Below are 24,778 nucleotides of genomic sequence, written 5' to 3' on the forward strand. Positions count from 1 at the left end.
AAGGGGGGGGGGTGCGACCCAACCCATCTGGAATTGACGATGCCAATGTCACGTAAGACACAGCAAGGGGACTCCCAAAATTGTGGCACAGACACCACTTAACCCTAGAACGCATACCTGTGGCCTTGCAGGCCTGCCCAGTTAATTGTGTTCTATTTTCTGCAAGATTACTTTAGTTAGAATTTTGAAACTCTAGGTATTCTTCATGTATATAGTTGTTTGTCATTTGAGTTTGAGTTATTCCATGTTATTTGCACACGGGCCTAAAGGGCCCCAGGTATGTGAAAGTGTAGATTTTTATGGTCATGCGTTCTAGGGTTAAGTGGCATCAATTGCCCCACTGTTGCTTAAAATGGTTGGTGAGGTGATTTTACCAAATCCCCAAGCTTTTAGTCAGAGAGCTTTTTTTCAGAGAGAACGCTGGCTGCATGGCATGACAAGATCTCCAAGGCGTGAGTGGCGAGCTCCGGCGATTTTTCCAGATTGGAATACCAAAATGAGCAAGGGTCCAGTGACACAGTCATGGCTTCGATGTTCACTTGGAGATTCTCCTGTACCATCCTCTCTAGGCATTGACTATGTGTCAGACTTCTTGTCTCCTGTGGCCTTGCAAAGGATGGGCTAAAAAAGTGGTGAAACGATTCCACAAAATTGCTGTTACCAGCAGATACTGTGTTACTGTTACTGTTTGAGTGATGAAGACTCGACAGTCCCACCGTTGGCAAGTTAGAACTGTGAGATTCGCTACGTGCACCACTGGTGTTTTGTGGAAAAGCACATGTAAGATTCTGCAACAGCGTCTGCAGATACTCCTGCATTCGTCAATACCTTTTTATGGCAGGAATTATTTCGGCAAATATACTTTTGTACCGGGGATCTAAGAGTGTGGCAACCCAGTAGTCGGGATTACTTCGAATTCTGACAATCCGGGGGTCATGTTGCAGGTAGTGCAGCAAGAAGGCACTCATGTGTCTTGCGCATCCAGAAGGACCAAGTCCTTGTTGTGTTGGTAGCGAGGTAAGAATCATGCTTCCTTCCTCTGCCCTCTCCCTACAACCTCGCACAACAGAAATGTGATCAAGGTCTCCCTCATCTGATGAGTCTTCCATGCCCATCGCCAGTTCGTCCTCCACTTCTTCCTCGGCTCCTGCACCTTCCTCAACAGTTTGGCTGCTACCATGCGCCCTGGTTAATCCCTCTCCCCCACCCTTCCATGCCTGCCGCCTTGGTGCTGCCAACCGTCTGGACCTTGGAGATGTTATCCCTTCCGCATACGACTCCTCCTCTACTTCCTCCACCTCCTCTTGTCCCACCACCTGACTCTGAATTCTGTTTAATGTGTGCTCCAGCATGTAAATCACCGGAATAGTCATGCTGATAATGGCATCGTCGTCAGCACTAAATATCTTCGTCGCCATTTCAAAACTGTGCAGAAGGGTGTGTGGCGCCCCTGAGGGTTCATTCGCCACAGAGTTACTGCATCTCACCCAGAGGTGTGGTATCTCACCCTCAGGTAAGGAAGGCGTATGGCTCGGAACCCTAACTCCTGCATCCAACACATTCCCGCAGTGGGGGTAGGGCGAGATTGCTCCTAAGGGAGAGCACAGTCCCAGGTCCCTAGCTGGTTTGAGGGTCCTATGTAGTGGGTGCTTAGGGGAGCAGCTTAGGGGAGCACATGACAAGGAGAGTATAAATAGGAAGCCATCTTAGAAAGAGCAAGCCAGACAGAGGAGGAAAAGTGACAGGAGCAGAGACTAGGCATGAGCTCTGCTCCGGAGGCGGGCCTAGCCTGGGAGGCCCAGGACTGAAGGAGAGAAGAGAGGAGTGGGAGCTGGAAGGCTCCAGGAACCGAAGGGACCCTACGGCTACGGGCCATGCAGAAGGCCACCCGTACTCCCGCTGCTACCAGGAGGTAGAGGGGTCAGGCCAGATAAGGGGAACCAGTCCCTCAACTAGCGGAGAAACAGCAAGGCTCAACTAGAAACCGGAGGCTGCTGCATTTCATGTACTGCAGGCCAAAGTCCACACCAGTCTCACTAAGAAGGTAGCCACATAGGACCCAGGGGACAGAACACACGTCACCCGCCAAGGCCCGAGGATACCGGATAGAAGTGTCACTAGGTGTGAGGTGCAGGGAGAAGGCCAGAGAAAGGACACACAGAAGGGGGTCCTGCTAAGTACTCCGGAGCTATCTGGGGGTGGACTGAGCCCCTCACTGAGTATGCACAGCACAACGGGGGAGATTGCTCTGGTACCTGTAATCTGGACTACAACAACTGTGAGTAATATCTTGAGACGGTATCACACGGACTCTGTGTTCATTACTGACTCCCTGCACTACAACCACCATCATCCACCCACACTGCCCTGAAGCTACACTCTTCCTGTGGTGAGTAATAATACCGTTGCTGCAAAACCACCAGCTTCAGAGGACTGTTCCGCAGCGGCGGCCCCTTTGGCCGCACTCCACAGGTGGCGTAGTCAGACATTATAAAATCCATATATACAAATTACCCTTGGATTGACCGCCCTGGGTCACGGACTGGGTCACCGCCACAGTGACTACAACCCCCAGCGTCTACCGGCCCGGCTCAGGGTACCCCATGGCCCAGTGGGCGCGTCAACTTCATAGGTCCCTGATCTGAGACCACTCCTGCAGCTTGATTTGCCCCACCTCTGGATCTCGTTGGCCCAGGCTATACGTCAGAACGTATTGCACCAGGGCTTGTCGGTGCTGCCACAGTCGCTGCAACATGTGCAGAGTTGAATTCCACCGTGTCAGCACATCGCATTTCAGCCGGTGAACTGGCAGGCCCAACGACTTCTGTAGAGATGTAAGTCGTTGAACTGCGGGAAGCAAACAGCAGAAGTGAGCACACAGCGACCGTGCCCTCTGCAGAAGGCCATCTAGTCCGGGATAGTGGGCTAAAAATTGCTGGACAACCAGGTTCAACACGTGAGCCATACAAGGCACGTGTGTGACATTGCCCCGGCGAAGTGCCGCACCCAGGTTTGCAGCATTGTCGCACATGGCCTTCCCTGGTTGCAGGTCCAGTGGAGACAACCTTTCATGAAACTGGGTCTCCAGAGCTGACCACAACTCCTCAGCTGTGTGACTCACATTTCCCAGACATTTCAAAGTAAACACTGATGCCATTGAGCCCTGCTGCCAGCATAGTAAGGAGGTGTGCAGGATTCCTTCTGCGCAGTTAGAAAGCAGGTGGCATTACCAGACAGGCTTTGGGTGCAGGTGGCAGACCGAGAGGAGGTTGAGGAGGCAGAAGCAGTGGAGGAACTTCGAGATAAAGAGGATTGACGCACAACTCGTGGGGACGGTAAGACTTGGACAGCAGCCCCTTGTCCTGCTGTCACCATAGTTACCCAGTGCCCAGTCAGCGACATGTAACGCCCCTGTCCATGCCTTCTCGTCCAAGTGTCTGTGGTGAAGTGCACCCTGTCACACACAGAGTTTCTCAAAGAAGCGGTGATGTTGTGTACGACATGCTAGTGGAGCGCAGGCACACCTTTCTTTGAGAAGTAGTGCCGACTGGGCATCTGGTACTGGGGCACTGTGACGGACATAAGGTCTTGAAAATCCTCTGTGTCCTCCAGGTGGAAAGGCAGCATTTCTGTAGCCAACAGCTTGCAGATGGTGAAATTCAACCTCTTAGCTTTCTCATGGCTAGGAGGAAATGGTCTTTTACTTGTCCACATCTGAGGGACCGAGGGCTGGCTGTTGTGCTTAGATGGTGTTGAGTAGGGTGTCCCCGGCAAACTGCCGGTCTGTGAGAAAGATGCAGGCGGACATGTTAGGTTGCCTTGATCCAAAGGTGGTGCTCTCGATGTCGGAGAGCGCTCAACACTAGCAGGTGTTTCCACTTCCCAATGAACTGACGACCTGCCAATCACACTGGCTGTTGCGGGTAAAGAGGTGGCAGGTCTGCGTCCATAAACATGTGTGACTGCTGTCCCCCCAGTCACAGAGGATGAAGAGGCTGCGGATGCACAAGATGGGGCAGACGGTGGTTGGCCCAGCCGGCTAGGCCGCATTGTAGCACAGTGAGCTTCCCACTGCAACTTATGCTTCATATCCATGTGACGGTACATGCATGAAGTACTCAAACTATGGATTTTTTGGCCTCTACTTAGCTTTTGCTGACAAATATTACAGATAACACGAGTTGGGTCATCCTTATCGATCTGAATAAATGCCCAGGCTATGCAAGGCTTAGAGCCCATGTGACCTGAAGAGCCACTACGACTTGTGGTCAGAGGCAGAGTTGTGGTTGAGGATGCAGTTGTTGACGTGCTTCCAGTACTCCGTCTCTGTTCAGGAAGGCGCAACCTAACCTCATCGTCAATAGCATCTGTGATGCCCCGCTGCGCTTGGTATCACAGATCCTAGAAGAGTGCATTGATGGAATCCTCCACAAGAGGCCCCCATAAACATTCACACATCTCCACCTTCCACCTCAGACCAGCAGAGGGAGCCCGTTAGGGATATAAATAGGGAAGGTGGAGCTAGGCAGTTCAGTTCCTCTGAAGAGTTCCTGCAGTAGAGAAGCCTAAGAGAGGTCAGTCTGCAGTGGAGCTCAGTCTAGTCTAGAGAACGCAGTTAATAGTTCAGCAGTGGAGCACGAGGCTCCTGCTTGCTAGATTCAGGGAGCCCAGATAGAGCTTAAGGTGTGCCGGTGCCGTAAGATCAGTGAAGCGCGGCAAGCTGCCGTTAGTGTGTATAGCCTAGTGAGGGCCCGAGTAGGCCGAAGGCTAGTGGCGAGTTAGTACATGAGGGGCAGAGGAGCTTAACCAGCTCACCCCGAAGCATTTACCGGACACAGGATCCGAGCTTACCGGTATCTCTATGACCCAGTAAGGCATAACTGGAATCCCTGGAGAACTACAAGTCCCAGGATCGCTAAGATGCTGATATGTAACAGAGCCAGGAGACGCTTAGGCCCCGCATACTGGGAAATCCAAGAGAAGGCCCTACCACAAGGTCAGCCAGCGCAGGACAGAGACAAAGTTGGGCCTAGCTCCAGGCAGGTCAGAAACTTACTACGCAGAGGCAAGAAACAGGAGGCCCTACACCCGCTCATTGGGGAGGATCCTGATATGCACCCTTCACCCTACAGTGCTCCGGGATGTGCCTGAATTTCCACCAGTAAAAGGTACTGAAGTGACTACAGTGTCTGTTCCCGTTCTTGCTCTGACCCAGCTGGGTCTCGCCTGTCCTGCATTCCCCCTGCATACGCTGCCCTGAGACCTAGCTCCACCTGTGGGGAGCTATACCATCGAGCTGCCTTATCACCGGCCTCAGTGGACTGCTGCAGCGCTGGTGCTTGTCACCAGATACCACAGGTGGCGTCATGAACTCTTATAAAATTAACAAGTATCCACCCTTTTAAAGAGAGACCCCAGGGTACGGGCCAGGGAGCCGACCACCGCGACATCCCCAAGGCCAGGCAAATGCCCGGGTACCGAGTCATCCCCATCCCCAGGGCTAGTCACATCCTCCTCCACCTCCTCTGCTGACCTCATCGACTGGCTGACTGTGGGTTGACAGTAAGTGGGATCTCCAACCTCGTCATCATCACCCTGTGTGTTATCACACCCGTCGTCCTCAGAGCCAACCTCTTCCTGCCCTGACCGAAAAGTCAAGTTGTCGCTCCAATCAGGTATTTGAGTCTCATCATCGTCTTCAACATTGTCTCCACCAACAGGAGTTACAGTTTGGGAACAAGGGTCTACATTATGCTCAGAACCTTCTTCATCTGGTCCTGGATCCGACTTATAAAGATTCTGGGCATCAGATCAGATCATTTCCTCATCTGGATTAACAGAAGCTCTGGAGCAGACCTCCGTTTCCCAGGCTATAGTATGAGTAAACAGCTGTGTAGACTCAACCATCTGTGTTACCCCATACTCAGACGGGCAGCTGGAGACTTGGGAGCTGTGAGGAAGCAAGTGCGATTGGGGTGACACCTCTGAGGACTGGAGTATTTGTGATGTTGAAATTGAGGTGATGGAGAGCCCACTTGAAGGAGCACTTGATATCTGTAGAAGCACCTGCTGTTTTTGTGCCTCATCTAGAATTTGTAGCGATGGGCGTGTCCGTAAGAATGGGATCGTATCACATTGTCCACGAAAAGAAGTTGACATCTTAGTTTGGCTGGAAGATGGTCTTTCTTCTGCAGATGTTACCCCCCCCCACCGTGGGGGGCCTCGACCCACCGGTGGACAGGCACCAGTATTGGGATAGGGGGGCTGGCCGTCAGGGTCCACCGCGGCTCTGGCACAAACCCGGCGACACAGAGGTGGCACGGGCAGGAACGGACTGGCCGTGTCGGCTTCTCACTTTTTGGATTTTAGAAGGGCATGACATGCCTATATCTGTGTCTCCCCCTCCTTTTACTCCTCCACCTTTTTTCTTTTCGCATGACTATATGTACTTGTCACTTTTCCATGTGTTAGTTGTGTCTTCTGAGCAGTTTGTCAGGTTTTGGACACCTTTGAAGGTGTTTTCTATGTGTTTCTATGTGTTTTTGTTTGCCTGCCATTGGTTTTAACGGTGTTCGAAGGTGTTCGACGAACAGTTCGACGAACAGTTCGGCGAACACACGGGTGTTCGACGAACCGAAGTCGAACACTACGGGGGTGGCTGAACACTAACCACGAGGAGGAACGGACTCACCCCCATACACTGCTTAGTCATCTTCTGCTTATAATTTAGATATTATCTTTTGCTCTGATTTTTAGTCTTATGCTTAATATTCTTCCGCTTTTTGTTCTGCAGCTTCTTGTACTTCTGCTTCTTGGTTTTCTGTCTCTTGTTCTTCTGTATCTTGGTGTTTGTCTTCTCTTCTTTGTCCTCTTGGTCAACTTCTTCAGGGTCATCTTCTTGATCTTCTTCGGGGTGGTCTTCAGGGTCGTCGTCTTTGGGGTCCTCGTCTTCAGGGTCGTCGTCTTCGGAGGTCCTCGTCTTCGGGGTCCTCGTCTTCTTCGGGTTTGTCTTCAGGGTCCTCGTCTTCAGGGTCCTCGTCTTCGGGGTCCTCGTCTTCTTCGGGGTGGTCTTCAGGGTTCTGGTCTTCTTCGGGGTGGTCTTCAGGGTCCTGGTCTTCAGGGTCGTCGTCTTCGGGGTCATCGTCTTCTTCGGGTTGGTCTTCAGGGTCCTGGTCTTCAGGGTCCTTGTCAGGGAGATCCAGAGTGATTACCAAGAACCATTTCAAAAAGCTTGAACTTGGAAATGTAGCAGAAGGTACAAGAAGGCTGAGGAACTACCGAGGACCAGCTGACGGTACTGGAACCCGGATGGGTAGCAGAAGGTACAAGAGCCAATGGAACTACCGAGGACCAGCTGACGGTACTGGAACTCAGTTGCTAAGCAGGAGGTACCTGTGCCAGAAAGCACTACCAAGGACCAGCAGACGTTGGTGGAACTTGGATACCGAGAAGGAGGCACCTAATCCAAAGGCACTGCCGAGAACCAGCTGACAGTACTGGAACCCGGAGGGGTAGCAGAAGGTACAAGAGCCAATGGAACTACCGAGGACCAGCTGATGGTACTGGAACTCGGTTACTAAGCAGGAGGTACCTGTGCCAGAAAGCACTACCAAGGACCAGCAGACGTTGGTGGAACTTGGATACCGAGAAGGAGGCACCTAATCCAAAGGCACTGCCGAGAACCAGCTGACGGTACTGGAACCTGGATGGGTAGTAGAAGGTACAAGAGCAAATGGAACTACCGAGGACCAGCTGACGGTACTGGAACCCGGATTGGTAGCAGAAGGTAGAAGAGCCAATGGAACTACCGAAGACCAGCTGACGGTACTGGAACTCGGTTACTAAGCAGGAGGTACCTGTTCCAGAAAGCACTACCAAGGACTAGCAGACGTTGGTGGAACTTGGATACCGAGAAGGAGGCACCTAATCCAAAGACACTGCCAAGAACCAGTTGACGGTACTGGAACCCGGATGGGTAGCAGAAGGTACCCATGTAAAAAAAAGTTTCAAGGCCATGAACCGGCCGCAGTTATCAAAACCCACAGTCCTACAGGGGGTGCTTGTCCTATTGGCACTATGGAACTAGCCTTCATTGCCAGAGCCCGCAGCCCACAGAGGAGTCACCTAAACTGCAGGCACCATAGAGTCGGCTAACCCGACCGCAACACGACAGGACGACGCATTGGAGGCAAAGTGACGTTGACACTACCCGGAAACAGCTGGCGTGCTGGAACCGGGCTGGGCAGGAGGGAGTACCTGTGCCAAAGACACTGCCGAGAATCAGCTGACGGTACTGGAACCCGGATGGGTAGTAGAAGGTACAAGAGCAAATGGAACTACCAAGGACCAGCTGAAGGTACTGGAACCCGGATGGGTAGCAGAAGGTACAACAGCCAATGGAACTACCGATGACCAGCTGACGGTACTGGAACTCGGTTACTAAGCAGGAGGTACCTGTGCCAGAAAGCACTACCAAGGACCAGCAGACGTTGGTGGAACTTGGATACTGAGAAGGAGGCACCTAATCCAAAGGCACTGCCGAGAACCAGCTGACGGTACTGGAACCCGGATGGGTAGCAGAAGGTACAAGAGCTAATGGAACTACCGAGGACCAGCTGACGGTACTGGAACTCGGTTACTAAGCAGGAGGTACCTGTGCCAGAAAGCACTACCAAGGACCAGCAGACGTTGGTGGAACTTGCATACCGAAAAGGAGGCACCTAATCCAAAGGCACTGCCGAGAACCAGCTGACAGTACTGGAACCCGGATGGGTAGCAGAATGTACAAGAGTCAATGGAACTACCGAGGACCAGCTGATGGTACTGGAACTCGGTTACTAAGCAGGAGGTACCTGTGCCAGAAAGCACTACCAAGGACCAGCAGACGTTGGTGGAACTTGGATGCTGAGAAGGAGGCACCTAATCCAAAGGCACTGCCGAGAACCAGCTGACGGTGCTGGAACCCGGATGGGTAGCAAAAGGTACAAGAGCCAATGGAACTACCGAGGACCAGCTGACGGTACTGGAACTCGGTTACTAAGCAGGAGGTACCTGTGCCAGAAACCACTACCAAGGACCAGCAGACGTTGGTGGAACTTGCATACCGAAAAGGAGGCACCTAATCCAGAGGCACTGCCGAGAACCAGCTGACAGTACTGGAACCCGGATGGGTAGCAGAAGGTACAGGAGCCAATGGAACTACCGAGGACCAGCTGATGGTACTGGAACTCGGTTACTAAGCAGGAGGTACCTGTGCCAGAAAGCACTACCAAGGACCAGCAGACATTGGTGGAACTTGGATACCAAGAAGGAGGCACCTAATCCAAAGGCACTGCCGAGAACCAGCTGACGGTACTGGAACCCGGATGTATAGTAGAAGGTACAAGAGCAAATGGAACTACCGAGGACCAGCTGACGGTACTTGAACCTGGATGGGTAGCAGAAGGTAGAAGAGCCAATGGAACTACCGAAGACCAGCTGACGGTACTGGAACTCGGTTACTAAGCAGGAGGTACCTGTGCCAGAAAGCACTACCAAGGACCAGCAGACATTGGTGGAACTTGGATACCGAGAAGGAGGCACCTAATCCAAAGGCACTGCCGAGAACCAGCTGACGGTACTGGAACCCGGATGGGTAGCAGAAGGTACCCATGTAAAAAAAAGTTTCAAGGCCGCGAGCCGGCCGCAGTTAAAAAAACCCACAGTCCTACAGGGGTTGCTTGTCCTATTGGCACTATGGAACCAGCCTTCATTGCCAGATCCCGCAGCCCACATAGGAGTCACCTAAACTGCAGGCACCATAGAGTCGGCTAACCCGACCGCAACATGACAGGACAACGCATTGGAGGCAAAGTGACGTTGACACTACCCGGAAACAGCTGGCGTGCTGGAACCAGGCTGGGCAGGAGGGAGTACCCATGCCAAAGACACTGCCGAGAACCAGCTGACGGTACTGGAACCCAAATGGGTAGTAGAAGGTACAAGAGCAAATGGAACTACAGAGGACCAGCTGACGGTACTGGAACCCGGATGGGTAGCAGAAGGTAGAAGAGCCAATGGAACTACCGAAGACCAGCTGACGGTACTGGAACTCGGTTACTAAGCAGGAGGTACCTGTGCCAGAAAGCACTACCAAGGACCAGCAGACGTTGGTGGAACTTGGATACCGAGAAGGAGGCACCTAATCCAAAGGCACTGTCGAGAACCAGCTGACGGTACTGGAACCCGGATGGGTAGCAGAAGGTACAAGAGCCAATGGAACTACCGAGGACCAGCTGATGGTACTGGAACTCGGTTACTAAGCAGGAGGTACCTGTGCCAGAAAGCACTACCAAGGACCAGCAGACGGTGGAACTTGGATACCGAGAAGGAAGCACCTAATCCAAAGGCACTGCCGAGAACCAGCTGACGGTACTGGAACCCGGATGGGTAGCAGAAGGTACCCATGTAAAAAAAAGTTTCAAGGCCGCGAACTGGCCGCAGTTATCAAAACCCACAGTCCTACAGGGGGTGCTTGTCCTATTGGCATTATGGAACCAGCCTTCATTGCCAGATCCCGCAGCCCACAGTGGAGTCACCTAAACTGCAGGCACCATAGAGTCGGCTAACCCGACCGCAACACGACAGGACAACACATTGGAGGCAAAGTGACGTTGACACTACCCGGAAACAGCTGGTGTGCTGGAACCAGGCTGGTCAGGAGGGAGTACCTGTGCCAAAGACACTGCCGAGAACCAGCTGACGGTACTGGAACCCGGATGGGTAGTAGAAGGTACAAGAGCAAATGGAACTACCGAGGACCAGCTGATGGTACTGGAACCCGGATGGGTAGCAGAAGGTGCAAGAGCCAATGGAACTACCGATGACCAGCTGACGGTACTGGAACTCGGTTACTAATCAGGAGGTACCTGTGCCAGAAAGCACTACCAAGGACCAGCAGACGTTGGTGGAACTTGGATACCGAGAAGGAGGCACCTAATCCAAAGGCACTGCCGAGAACCAGCTGACGGTACTGGAACCCGGATGGGTAGCAGAAGGTACAAGAGCAAATGGAACTACCGAGGACCAGCTGATGGTACTGGAACTCGGTTACTAAGCAGGAGGTACCTGTGCCAGAAAGCACTACCAAGGACCAGCAGACGTTGGTGGAACTTGGATACCGAGAAGGAGGCACCTAATCCAAAGGCACTGCCGAGAACCAGCTGACGGTACTGGAACCCGGATGGGTAGTAGAATGTACAAGAACAAATGGAACTACCGAGGACCAGCTGACGGTACTGGAACCCGGATGGGTAGCAGAAGGTAGAAGAGCCAATGGAACTACCGAAGACCAGCTGACGGTACTGGAACTCGGTTACTAAGCAGGAGGTACCTGTGCCAGAAAGCACTACCAAGGACCAGCAGACGTTGGTGGAACTTGGATACCGAGAAGGAGGCACCTAATCCAAAGGCACTGCCGAGAACCAGCTGACGGTACTGGAACCCGGATGGGTAGCAGAAGGTACAAGAGCCAATGGAACTACCGAGGACCTGCTGATGGTACTGGAACTCGGTTACTAAGCAGGAGGTACCTGTGCCAGAAAGCACTACCAAGGACCAGCAGACGTTGGTGGAACTTGGATACCGAGAAGGAGGCACCTAATCCAAAGGCACTGCCGAGAACCAGCTGACGGTACTGGAACCCGGATGGGTAGTAGAAGGTACAAGAGCAAATGGTACTACCGAGGACCAGCTGAAGGTACTGGAACCCGGATGGGTAGCAGAAGGTAGAAGAGCCAATGGAACTACCGAAGACCAGCTGACGGTACGGGAACTCGGTTACTAAGCAGGAGGTACCTGTGCCAGAAAGCACTACCAAGGACCAGCAGACGTTGGTGGAACTTGGATACCGAGAAGGAGGCACCTAATCCAAAGGCACTGCCGAGAACCAGCTGACGGTACTGGAACCCAGATGGGTAGCAGAAGGTACAAGAGCCAATGGAACTACCGAGGACCAGCTGATGGTACTGGAACTCGGTTACTAAGCAGGAGGTACCTGTGCCAGAAAGCACTACCAAGGACCAGCAGACGTTGGTGGAACTTGGATACCGAGAAGGAGGCACCTAATCCAAAGGCACTGCCGAGAACCTGCTGACGGTACTGGAACCCGGATGGGTAGCAGAAGGTACCCATGTAAAAAAAAATTTCAAGGCCGCGAGCCGGCCGCAGTTACCAAAACCCACAGTCCTACAGGGGGTGCTTGTCCTATTGGCACTATGGAACCATCCTTCAGTGCCAGATCCCGCAGCCCACATAGGAGTCACCTAAACTTCAGGCACCATAGAGTCGGCTAACCCGACCGCAACACGACAGGACAACGCATTGGAGGCAAAGTGACGTTGACACTACCCGGAAACAGCTGGCGTGCTGGAACCAGGCTGGGCAGGAAGGAGTACCCGTGCCAAAGACACTGCTGGGAAACAGCTGGCGGTGCTGGAACCCAGGGTAAATACTAAAAACAGAGTGGAGCCAGAGTCGTAATTGGAGCAACTTTAAAATCTGCAGTAGTGTGAATGTGGACAGAGCAGGAGAATTTGCCGGACACACAGCTGGGGAACAGCTGACGTTACTGAACCCCAATAACACGGCAGCAAGTGTTGACTGTGCAGACGGCACTTCCGAGCGCCAACTGGCGGTGTTGGAGCTCAGGGATAATACTGAAAACAGAGGAGCCAGAGGTGTAATTGGAGCAAGTTTAAATCAGTAGTACAGTGGATGTGGACAAAGCAGGAGAATTTGTCGGACACACAGCAGGGGAACAGCTGACGTTACTGAACCCCAATAACACGGCAGCAAGTGTTGACTGTGCAGACGGCACTTCCGAGCGCCAACTGGCGGTGTTGGAGCTCAGGGATTACAGTTCAGGTGGTAGAAACATGAACACAACAGGAGGCCTGGATACTGTTGCCAACTAATTATTTATTCTGGAAGAGGACTGGCAAATTCATGAGAGATCCAGGCCTTGTTCATTTTGAGAAAAGTAAGCCGGTCAACGTTATCGGAGGATAGTAGCATGCGACGGTCTGTTAGTACACCACCTGCGGCACTAAAGACGCGTTCCGATAATACACTAGCAGCAGGGCAAGCTAGCACCTCCAATGCATACTGACTAAGCTCTGGCCATGTATCCAGCTTACAGACCCAAAACTTGAAGGGAGAAGAGCCGTCGAGGAGTGCACTAAGAGGGCAAGACATGTAGTCTGTCACCATCTGACGGAAACGTTGCCTCCTGCTGACTGGAGCCGTCTGTGATGGTGTAGACATTTGTGGCGGCGGGGACACAAAACTTTGCCACATTTCGGTCATACTGGTCTTGTCTTGTGCTGAGGCGCTGCTTCTGCTCCCTCTTTGTGCAGAGCTTCCTCCACTGCCTCGACGCACTGAGCTGCTTTGTAAAACACTAGCAGCACTGCTCTCGGTTGGAATGGAGAACATGATGGAATGCACCAGTGCGTCTTGGTACTCCCACATTTTACGCTCCCGGTTCAATGGTGTTATGAGGCTTTGTAAGTTGTCCCGGTAGCGAGGATCTAGGAGGGTGGACACCCAATAATCAGCCGTGTTGAGAATGTGGGCGATGCGGCGGTCGTTTCTCAGGCACTGCAGCATGAAATCAACCATGTGCTGCAGACTGCCAACTGGCCAAGAAACGCTGTCCCCTGCTTGAGGCGTGATCTCTGCCTGCTCTGCATCACCCCACCCTCGCTCTAGATACTGACTACTAGAGCATTGTGTACCTCCTTCCTCTGGAGAGATGTCTTCCTCCTCCATTGACTCCTCCTCATCCTCCTCACAAAGTGTCCCCTGCCTAGGTCTTTGTGAGGAACCACGTTGCGCAGACTGTAGAGAAGCAGATGGCATTTGTGACTCCTCATCCTCCACCTCTTCCAAAACCTCGTCCCTTAGTGCTTGCAGTGTTTTTTCAAACAGGCAGATAAGGGGGATAGTCATGCTGACTAGTGCATCATCTGCACTCGCCATCCGCATGGAATAATTGAAGGCACGCAAAACGTGGCAAATGTCCTTCATAGAGGCCCACTCAGTGGTGGTGAAGTGTGAACGGCGGGCACTGCGACTTGTTTGCGCCTGCTGCAGCTGGTACTCCATTACTGCTGCCTGCTGCTCACACAACCTCTCCAACATATGTAACGTTGAATTCCACCTGGTGGGTAGGTCACATATGATGCGATGTTCCGGAAGACGTAATAAGCACTGCAGAGCTGCAATGCGTGATCTTGCGTTGCTGGAATGCCGCAAGTGAGCGCACTCTATGCGGACCTTGTGAAGCAGTGCATCAAGATCCGGATAGCCCCTCAAAAAACTCAGCACGACCAAGTTGAGCACATGTGCCAGACATGGGATGTGAGTGAGGTTGCCTAGGCCCAGAGCTGCCACCAGATTTTGGCCATTGTCACACACTACCATGCCTGACTGGAGACTCGCTGGCACCAACCACACGTCGCTCTGCTGCTTGATGGCATTCCAGAGCTCCTGCGCTGTGTGGCTTCGATTCCCCAAAGAAATTAATTTTAATACGGCCTGTTGACGTTTGGCCACGGCTGTGCTCATATCGGTCATCATAACAGGTAACCATTCACGGGTCGATGTGGAGGTAGACCGTGACGGCTCCTGCAGCGCTGATTCAGAGGAACTGGAGTATGAGGAGGAGTCAATGTGTACAGACTGGATTCCTGCAATCCTTGGAGTTGGCAGAACACGTATAGCGCCACTCTCAAGATCTGTACCTGGCTCCACAACATTTACCCAATGGGCAGTGAGGGAAAGGTATCGTCCCTGTCCATGCTTACTGGTCCACGCATCGGTGGTCAGGTGGACCTTGCTACTGACGGCGTTTTGTAGCGCATGTTTAATTTTTCCCTCCACATGATGTTGCAGGGCAGGGACGGCTTGCCTGCTGAAATAAAAGCGGCTGGGCACGTTGTATTGTGGGACTGCCAATGCCATAAAGTTACAGAAGGTGTCAGTCTCCACCAGCCTGAATGATAGCATTTCAAGGGCCAGTAGTTTAGCAATGCCAGCATTCAGAGCCTGTGCTCGGGGGTGGTTTGCCGAGTATGGGCGCCTTTTCTCCCATGCCTGTGCTAACGATGGCTGTAGACTGGCCTGGGAGTGTGAGGATGACTGGGAAAGTGGTGCTGTGGGTGGAATTACACTGTGTCTCTGTACAACAGTGCCAGAGATTCTTCCATGGCGATCCTGTGAGGAAGCCGAACCAGCTGTGTGTGAGCTGGAGGAAGAGGCTACAACACGAGCTGAAGAGGTGGTAGGTGGCGCTGTAGGTTGGCCTAGGTCTTCAGTGTGTTTTTGTAACTCCACCACGTGCTTAGTCCGCACATGTTTCCACATATTTGTGGTATTGAGGTTGCTGACACTTTTCCCTCTTTTCACCTTCTGATTACACAGTTTGCATTTGACAAAGCAAATGTCATCTGCAACTGTGTCAAAAAAGGACCAGGCACTGCAAGTCTTGGGAGCGCCCGCTTGGATTTTGGAAGAGCCATGCTCCTAATGGGTGCCGAAGTGGAGGCTACAGGCAACCAAGTCTGCCCCCTCCCTCTTCCTCCTTTTTGGGCTGTTCGGGGAATCTCTTCCTCAGAGCTGCTCCCACCACCTTCCTGTCCCTCACGCCATGATGGGTCAAGGACCTCATCATCTACACCACCCTCTTCAAACAACTGCTTCTCCTGGGTAGTCTCGACAGCACAGTACGCACCAGAAAGTGGCACCTGAGTCTCATCATCAGATGCGTACTGAGGTGTGCTGCTGACCATAGGCACTGGCCCACCCGCCTCTTCAGATTCAGAGAGACAAAACGGTTGCGCATCACTGCATACTACCTCTTCTTCAAATTCTCGAATTCAGCTTGGCTGGCCCCCTCTTTCCAAGCCAAGAGATTCAGAGAACAGAAGTAGAGATGGCTCCTGTCCAGGGCTCTCTGACTGCCTGGGCAATTTGGCAGGTGGTGAAGAGACAGATGGGTGCTCTTCAGTGCTCAGGACCTGAGAGGATCTGGAACTAATTGAAGTCGATGCGTTAGCTGCCATCCATCCGACAACGGCTTCAATTTGGTCCTCCTGCAGCAGTGGGTTACGGCTAGCTCCTACAAAGCTGCGCATAAAGGACTGTTCCCTGGTAAAACTGGGGGATGCTGAGTCACTGGTTCCCGCAGCAGGCACAGAATCCCCACGTTCTCTCCCTGCAGGCACAGAATCATCACGTCCTCTCCCTGCAGAAACTCCACGCCCACGACCACATGCCTTACTCCCTGCCTTCTTCATCTTGGTAGACTGATAAAGATAGGCAGAAAAGTACTAAGGGCTTAGTGTGCTTATTCCTGAACAGCTGCTAACAGGTATAAGAAACACTAATTTTATAAAGTGTAGACTAGACTTTAATATGAGCTAATGTGGCCTACACAACTGTAAAGTGGAGTGCTTGGTGAACTTTATTTAGTTTTTTTTTGTCACAAAAAGACACTGAATGTGCCCAAAGATGTAATACTGATAGTACCACAAACTTTTTGTAGCTATTACAATGTAGGAAGGTAACCTACAATGCAATAGATGAGGCTACAAAAAATAGGCTAATACTAATCTGCCTGGGGCTGCAGGGCACAATGCTGCAGAAAGGCTCCTCTAACTACTCCTATATAGTCTGTTTGGAACTAATGTAGCTGAATACGGATGGAACCACCACACTAATAGGAGAAATCAGGAAAAATTATGAATTGGTAAAAAAGGACAATGTATGAGGCAGTGACACACACTGAGTGCACTGCAACCAGACGTGGCTGAAGCACACACTACAGGGTGAGCTGCACTCACACACACAGACCTTGCAGACAGCGGTGAACAGTGCAGATGCAGAGCACTGTGCACTAGCGCTGCAAGACAAAAAAAAATTCTCTATCTACTCCTATATAGTGTGTTTAGAACCAATTTAGCTGAATATGGATGGAACCACCACACTAATAGGAGATATCAGGAAAAATTATGAATTGGCAAAAAAGGACAATGTATGAGGCAGTGACACACACTGAGTGCACTACAACCAGACGTGGCTGAAGTACACACTACAGCGTGAGCTGCACTCACACACACAGACCTTGCAGACAGCGGTGAACAGTACAGATGCAGAGCACTGTGCACTAGCGCTACAAGACAAAAAAAAATTCTCTATCTACTCCTATATAGTGTGTTTGGAACCAATTTAGCTGAATACGGATGGAACCACCACACTAATAGGAGATATCAGGAAAAATTATGAATTGGCAAAAAAGGACAATGTATGAGGCAGTGACACACACTGAGTGCACTACAACCAGACGTGGCTGAAGCACACACTACAGGGTGAGCTGCACTCACACACACAGACCTTGCAGACAGCGGTGAACAGCACAGAGAACTGTGCACTAGCGCTGCAAGGCACAGCGATTTATAAAGTAGCTTGGGTAAAGCAAAATAGACCAAATAGGTAGCTAAAACTGTCCCTCAGAACAACAGCGTCCTATCCCTAACTGAATTCACAGCAGAGTGAGCTCAAAATGGCGGCGGCGGCTTTTATAGTGCATCATGACATCATTTCAGCAGCCAATCACAGCCATGCCATTAGTTAAGATGCCTACATGCCTAACAGGATGTGCCCACACTTCTTAGGATCCTCATTGGCTGAATAAAATGAAACTGGCTCATTGCATTATGGGAACTTCCGATTCCGGTATGCGATATTGCAAAAGTATCGGAATTAAGTATCGGAATTCCGATACCGCGAATATCGGGAGCTCGGGTCCCCGCCCTGCATGTTTGGCGCTCTTTAGAGAGCCAATGAACATGCAGGGATTGCCTGCCACGCACTGTAATGCCCTAGCCATGTTGGTTGTGGGCATTACAGTGATTGCACAGCGTCATCAGGTCTATATAAGACCTGGCACCACTATGCTCGTCACAGTCTACCACGGAAACATGCAGAGTTAGGAGAGCTGCTGCTGAGTCAGGGAGAGATTTTCTTGTTTATAATTAGTATAGATAGTCCACAACATATACTGTATAAATATATATATCCATCTGAACTAACAGTCCTTCTGAGGACTAATCCAGCTGCATATTTTCAGTGGTGAAGGTGATAGCAAGAGTTAGGCAGGCAGGCTGGGTATGTGACAGTCTGCAGTGCATGATACAGCACAAGAGGGTCCATAGCACGTTCAACTTCTGACTGATCCTGCTGTGACAAATATTTGTAGACATAGCCCCAGATATCAGGGGTCAGGGCTAATTTTTGTTTATCTTAATCCTGGTTATTTTCTTAAAAAGCAATACAGAGTACACCATTTTAGTGCTCCATTTGCTTGTTAGCACTGCAGAATACAGCCAGATCTTTTCCATATTACAGCAACAAAAATGCAGAAATTTGAACTGAACGTGGAAAATATTGGCCTCCATTTCCATTTTGTTGCAGTGTGTCAGTCAAGCTATTCACATGAGGTCGCTGTGAAGAATAGTATTAGCAAACTATAGGCCTGCTATTTAAAACCGTGGTTCCCTGTCAGACATACCACATATAACTGCGTTCCAAAATAAGCCATTTCTGGCTTCCATTTCCATTTTGCTGCAGTGTGTCGGTAAAGCTATTCACATGAGGTCTCTGTGAAGAATAGTATTAGTAAACTACAGGCTAGCTATTTAAAACCGTGGTTCTCTATCAGATGTATCACATATAATTGCGTTCCAAAATCAGCCATTTCTAGTGAACGTGGAAAATATTGTCCTCCATTTAAAATGGGCAAGGTACGTGGCAAGGGACGGAGAAATGGACGTGATGGTGATGGTGCATGCAGAGGCCGAGGCCGTGGGCAAGCTGAAATTGTGGCACCCACATCTTGTCGCTCGACTTTCCTGTCCCAATTACTGGGGGACTGCAGAACACCACTATTGAACACAGAGCAATGTCAAAAGGTTGTTGGTTGGATAGCAGATAATACTTCCAGTCACTTTGCCACCACCACCACCCTATCTTCCACATGATTAAGTCTCAGTAGCCGTGAGTCCGGACCGCATATTCCTCACCCTGATCCTCCTTCCTCCCACCATGCCGAGTGGCCAGAGACAACTGATCCCACACTTGGACACTCAGAAGAGCTGTTCACTTTTCCATTTGTAGATTCGGGCCTTTCGTCCGGCCAGCTTCAAGTGACTCAAGAGTAGAACACGTGTAGCGATGCCCAAATATTTGAGCAGCCACGGTCACATGAAGGCAATGGTGGGAAAGTGCAATTATTGTTGCAAGAGGTGGATGATGATGATGAGACAATTGGCAGAAAGTCAAGAGGAGGACCAGGGTGCGCCAGTGGAAGATGAGGCGTGGATGATATTGTAACTGACTCAACCTGGCAGGGGGACATGCAGAGCGAGGACAGCAGCAAACAGGGGGAGGGAGGCGTAGCACCACTACAGGCAGGAAGAAGCAGTATGGTGGCAGCACACACAAGGTGGGAACAAGGCGTTACGGGGAACAAGGCGTTCCCAGTAACGCAAACCCGACAGAAGTTGCCAGTACAACGGTTAGGTCTTCCCGAGTCTGTTTGTTTTTTAAAGACTCTGCAGATAACCCCAAAAAGGCCATTTGCACTACCTGCCAGGCCAGCAACTGCAGGGGTAGCAAAACTAGCAGCCTGACCACCACCAGAATGATCAGGCACATGGCAGCCAAGCACGCGACTAAGTGGGCTGAACCCCAGGGTCCAGACACAGTGTCTGCGGGTGACACCACTGCTTCTTCAGCTTTTCTGTGTGCATGCCAATCCCCTGTCCATGGCGCATGCGAAGATGCCTCCCACCCTGCACCTGTCATTGCACAATCTCAAGTAGCATCATCAGCAAGCACATCCATGTCCTTGTTTCAGAGCAGGGTTCAGTTGTCCCTACCCCAGTCCTTGGAATGCAAGCGCAAATATGCAGGCAATGCCCCACAGGCCACACTACTAAATTCACACATTTCACGAATGCTTGCGCTCGAAATGTTGCCTTTTAGGCTCATGGAGATGGAAGCTTTCCGCAACCTGATGGAGGCGGCCGGCCCTCGCTACTCGGTCCCCAGCCGCCACTATTTCTCCCGGTGTGCCATCCCGGCATTACACGAGCACATGTTCCACAACATTAGCCGTGCCTTCAATAACGCAGTTACTGGGAAAGTCCACCGACACGTGGACAAGTGCTTATGGGCAGGGACGGTACATCTCACTGACGGCACACTGGCTTAATATAGTGGAATCCGGGAACCAGTCGGACCTTGGGATGGAACATGTCCCCCTGACTACGAGGATTGCGGGCCCTGGGTCAATCAGGGTTGCCCCCCCATTCTACAGCTCTTGCATCACTTCTTCCTCCTCTTCAGCCTCCATCTCCAAAATAAGCACATCAGTCACAAGCTGGAAGAGCTGTAGCACTGCCTCGACCAAGCGTCATACCATCTGTTCAGCGTGGGTGGCCTGAGGATAGGGAGGAGGAGTAGGAGAAGAGCATGGTCAGTCGTCCTCTTGGTGAGAACACAAAAGTCTTGCCTTTTAGAAGCCTGGCACACATGCCTGAGTTTATGTTACACTGCCTTTCCCGTGACCCTCGCATTGCCCACATTTTGGGTGACAGTCATTACTGGTTGGTGACACTTCTAGACCCATGCTACAAGGAGAACTTTCTGTCTTTTATTTCCTTGCTGGACAGGCCTAATGAAATGGGGCAGTACCAGAATGCCCTTGAAAACACTGGCAGCAGAGGTCACCATCTGTCAACTGCTGACAGGCTGACTTTTATAAAAATGAACAAGGCTTCTCAACACCACCGAATGATAGTAGCGTAACATTAAATCAAATCTAGTGTCTTTTTTTTGGGAGGTCTATTCCCATGCACCTCTTCACATCCAGACATGGGTATATGCTTACTGATTTTTTCTATTTTCTCTTGTCCTTCTCCTTCTCCTCATCCTCCTCCACCATATCACCACTATAGCTACCATATCACCATATCTGCTTCTCTTACAGCGGACATTGGAATGGCCCTCCAATCTCTACGTCTCTTCCAAGGGGCATTGGAGTGCCTCCAAATTTTTGGCAGCAGTTGCATTCACTGCATAGGCAAACAGTATGGGAGACCCACTTTTTAATAATGGGAACATTGTTTTCAGGAGGCCTTCTGACCTCTACGTCGCTTGCAAGGGGCATTGGAGTTCCTCTAAATTTTAGGCCGCCTTTGCAGTCACTGCATACGCAAAAACAGTATGGGAAACCCACTCCTTTCTAATGGGAACATGTCGTTATTGTGGCCCACCTCTATGTTTCTTTAAATTGTTATTGGGTTTTTCCTAAATTTTGGCAGCCGTTGGACTCATTGCATACCCTAGAACTGTATATTAGACCTGCTCCTTTCTAATGGGAACATGTTGTTACTGAGGTCCACTTCAATGTGTCTTTAAATTGTTATTGGGGTTTTTCCTAAATTTTGGCAGCCGTTGGACTCACTGCATACCCTATAACTGTATAGCAGACCCCCTCCTTTCTAATGGGAACATGTCATTACTGTGGCTCACCTCTATGTGTCTTTAAATTGTTATTGGGGTTTTTCCTAAATTTTGGCAGCAGTTGGACTCACTGCATACCCTATAACTGTATAGCAGACCCGCTCCTTTCTAATGGGAACATGTCGTTATGGGTGCCCACCTCTATGTGTCTTTAAATTGTTATTGGGGTTTTTCCCAAATTTTTGCAGCCCTTGCAGTCTCTGCATGGGCATTACCACTATAGGAGACCTGCTCCTTTATAATGAGAACATTTTTTTTACTGAGACCCTCCTCTATGTCTCTTCAAAGGGGTATTGGGGTACGTCCAAATTTTTGGCATCCCTTGCAGTCACTGCATACGCAATAACAGTATAGGAGAGCCACTCTTTAATAATAGGAACAACAAAGCATAGCCGATTGCTGACCCTTTAAGAATAGTAAGGGCCGTCTGATGACCCTGTAAAATTAGTGTTTGTGACTTTCAGAGTCCCATCTTCATAAATGAAACGGAATGTGTCTGATGATGTCTCACACACCACATGGCAAGATAAGGTAGTAAAATGTTAAAATGACATTTACCTGTGAATATATTTTTCAACTTTGAAAGCAATGCAAAAGTGCAAAAACACATCAAAAATGCTACATGTAAACATAGCCCAAGGTGTGGAGGAGCATTTTTGTTTTTGGTTATTTATTTTGCCTTATATACAAGTCATTACCCTGGAAAGGATGGTCCTTAACATTTTTCCCAGGAAAATCCATTTTGGTTTCATTTTTGTATGTTTTATTGTGAGTCTATAAAAGTGGCATAATACCTCTGACAACATTGTTGACAGCAGTGACCTGGGAGTCAGAGATGCTTCCAGGGGTCTTCCCCATGCTGTTCCCATGTCATTTGAGCACTGTTCCCATCGATTTGGGCAATTATTAGGCCCTCTGCAGACCCCTGGGGGGTGCCGCCGGAAAAATGCTCGAGTTTCCCATAGACTTACATTGGGCTTGTTGCTTGGACCGAGCACTTGACCATTCCAATTTGCTCAACCTGAGCAATGAGTACCCATCGCTCATCACTAATAATAATGGAAATATGTTCATTTGCCTTAGTTCAAAATTTATGTAGCAGAAATCTGTAGACACAGATTGTGGTGCCTTATATATCACCTATGAAATAAGCAACACATATAGTTCTACAAGTCTGGGTTCACATTAGTGTATTCTCCGGTCCGTATATGGACCATTATGCTGGGACTGACTGCAAGTCTCCTGACCTAGACTTACAGTCTCATAGACCTGCAGGGAGTCCGGGGATTACAGTCTATATACAGACTATGAAATATAATCATGTAAACCAGGTCTTGCATTGTAGAAAGTTTGTCAGCTCACTCAAATTACAGCATTACAAAGTAGTTCACCTTTTCCAACATCTAGCTTCCCCTGCAGCTTTCTTCTAGCTCCTACCAGAGTGTCCTCCTTCTTCAAATTACCATATGAATATACATACAGAGATAATTTACATAACCATACACTATTCAGTCTATAGCCTATATAAGGTTTCCCTTCAGCAGGCACCCTTCCCCCAGGGATGCAATAGGCACAGATAAAGCCAGCCCAGAATACCCTAATAGAACATTTACTATGGGGTTGACTAACTAGGTCTTTTAATAAAATTTGAAAATAGTCATTTAAAGTTCTGATTGTTTTTATTTATGAAAAATTGCATTTTATGGGTCCATGAAAAAAACATTTAACTCTTTAGTTAGTTATTACAACAATCAAATAATACCCACAATTTGTTTCTGCAGTTTGGTAAACCTGGTAAAGTGAATAAACAATGTATTAATTGCTGGAAATGTTTTCTATTATCCAACTAAAAATATATTTCAAGGTAGTTGGTACTAAATTGGCAAAAATTAATCAGGAATTGTATAATTAACCTTCATTGCATTTAGAAAGTACATTATTATTGTTTCTTTATTTCTTTTTTGTGGGTTTACTTAATGCTTCAAACTGGATATTACCTGGACATTATCATTTTTTGTGAAAAATGGATAGAAATAGAAAAAAGTATTTGCTTATCTTTTTTTCATATGTTCTAAGGTAATTAATTAGTTAGCATAATAATCTAGTTAAAATAAATCAAATTAATCCAGTCAAATATGCATCTAACCTATGAAAATGTTATTATGCAGAAAATGAGGATGCAATTTTAGTTGAGCGCTCTATCATATAATGGAGTTCTTAATTTTCACAGTCCTATTGATAGAACTGTGTACTGTAGCAGAAACAGTGCCAACGAGGAGGTGAGAGTTACATTTTTTGGCATGTTGTATACTATACGGGGAATTTTTGCTGTCATGTATTTGGAGATTAGTGTTGAGCCACCCCCGTAGTGTTCGAGTTTGGTTCGGTTCGTCGAACACCTTCGAACACCATTAAAACCAATGGCAGGCAAACAAAAACACATAGAAACACATAGAAAACACCTTCAAAGGTGTCCAAAAGCTGACAAACTGCTCAGAAGACATAACTAACACATGGAAAAGTGACAAGTACATATAGTCATGCGAAAATAAAAGAGGTGGAGGAGTAAAAGGAGGGGGAGACACAGATATAGGCATGTCATGCCCTTCTAAAATCCAAAAAGTGAGAAGCCGACACGGCCAGTCCGCTCCTGCCCGTGCCACCTCCGTGTCGCCGGGTTTGTGCCAGAGCCGCGGTGAACCCTGATGGCCAGCCCCCCTCTCCCAATACTGGTGCCTGTCCGCTGGTGGGTCGAGCGAGCCCCCCTGTGGTGGAGGCAGCTCTAAGCTTTTTAATTTAAATTGTCTCTCTAATTTGAATGAATACACTTTAAATCCATTTACAAGGATCTATTGGAGGGCAAGTCTCATGCCAGCAGCCGCGTAATTCCAGCTCCAGTAGCGTCCACTAAAGCTGCTGCAGTTAAAAAGCTTTTATAAGGATCGAGCTCGGCTGTCCACCGCAAGGCATCCTACTTTCAGTCCCAGCCCCTATGCCTTGGGGTGCCTCCTGATGCTCTTCACTGAGTATCCCATGGTCCCGAAGCATTTCCTTTGAAAAAATTAAGTGTCTAAACTACAGGTGGTGTAGCTTGCTTAACAGCCGGGATAATCCGCTGACTAGCAGACACTGCTACTAGGCACAAAGTATT

Source organism: Phyllobates terribilis, unplaced genomic scaffold, assembly GCF_046119375.1.
Source record: "Phyllobates terribilis strain yellow unplaced genomic scaffold, ASM4611937v1 Scaffold_2__4_contigs__length_985480577, whole genome shotgun sequence".
Classification (NCBI taxonomy): domain Eukaryota; kingdom Metazoa; phylum Chordata; class Amphibia; order Anura; family Dendrobatidae; genus Phyllobates; species Phyllobates terribilis.